Source organism: Phalaenopsis equestris, unplaced genomic scaffold (assembly GCF_001263595.1).
Source record: "Phalaenopsis equestris unplaced genomic scaffold, ASM126359v1 Scaffold220887, whole genome shotgun sequence".
In the NCBI taxonomy this organism is placed as follows: domain Eukaryota; kingdom Viridiplantae; phylum Streptophyta; class Magnoliopsida; order Asparagales; family Orchidaceae; genus Phalaenopsis; species Phalaenopsis equestris.
In genome coordinates this window covers 87,453-88,784 of record NW_018239140.1, presented here as the reverse complement: position 1 = coordinate 88,784, position 1,332 = coordinate 87,453, and positions in this window count along the sequence as shown.

Sequence of the window (1,332 nt, the reverse complement as noted above, 5' to 3'; positions counted from 1 at the left end):
TATATATATATATATATGTAGAGAGAGAGAGAATTATACGAGCCACGATCATCTCTCATGTGTCTAACAATTCGAGTACTACACTCTCCACTAGGGAGAATCGAACCCATGACCTGAGGAGCTCGACCATTCCTAGGTATAATAAATATTCGAGTATCGTATTCTACACGGGAGCATTCAAACCCGTGACCTGAGGGGATTTATGACCATTAGAGATTGTTCAACCAACAGGTCATGGTACACATACATACACACATAATATTTTGAAATACCGATCCCTAAAGGGCGTGCGTTCGCTATCAACGAGAATCGAACTCGGGTCAAAGGGGATTTGCGACGAAGCTGACGACCAAATTGTCACCCAGGGTGCACACACAATATACCATGACCTATTGGTAGAGCAGCAACCTTTCTAAAGGTCGAAAGTCTCCTCAGGTCACAGGGCCGATCATTCTTTTTAAAATATGTGTGTATGTAAATATATATATATATATATACACTTGAATTTTGATCTATTCTTGAATCACATTTAAAGAATAGAGCATAAGGAGAGAGAAAGAGAAAGGTGCACAATAATGAATAATAAGTAGTATTATAGATTAGTCATTTCTTATTAAAATGATTCTCTTATTTATAATGGAGGGTATATTTTGTGAAGTTATATATTGTTCATGTTTTAATTGGAGCATTATAGTATATTCTGAGTATTTTACGTGCATGGGCCTATGGCTACGTTACCTTTTGACTCGGTTGGTTGAAATCATTGTGCTTGGTCGTTTGATTATGTTGAATTGGGATTGTTGATCGGCCTTTGATGACCTTCGGATTAGCAAGACTAGCTAGATCGACTTAACTTTGTTGGTAGGATTTTTTAGTCTGACAGTCGACTGTTGGTCTCTATATAAGGAGCTCTTGTCGATAGAACAACATTAGACTATCGGGCAGAGGATAAACAATCATAATCCGTTAGATAGCTCTATCCTTGGCGAGGGGGTTCTTAGTTATGTTGTGGGTTATGTGATTTTCAATTTTTGGCCCCAGATGAGGAATCTCACGGGCGCCCATGGGAGTGTGAGCGATATTTAACTTTTTTCCTTGAGTTCGGTTGCGTTGATATGCATATTGATGACTTTGCTTAACTCGATTTGTCTTAGTCTTGGGTTTTAGTGGTCCTCACTCGGTCGGCCTCCTCCCCCGGTTCAGGGAGTTGCGCCTAGTTAAGTTATTGGGTTCTTAGATATATATGTTTGTATAGATTATGGAAAATATATGTTGCCTTTTATTTATGCAATTATTCATAATGTATACATAATATATGTATACATAATATAT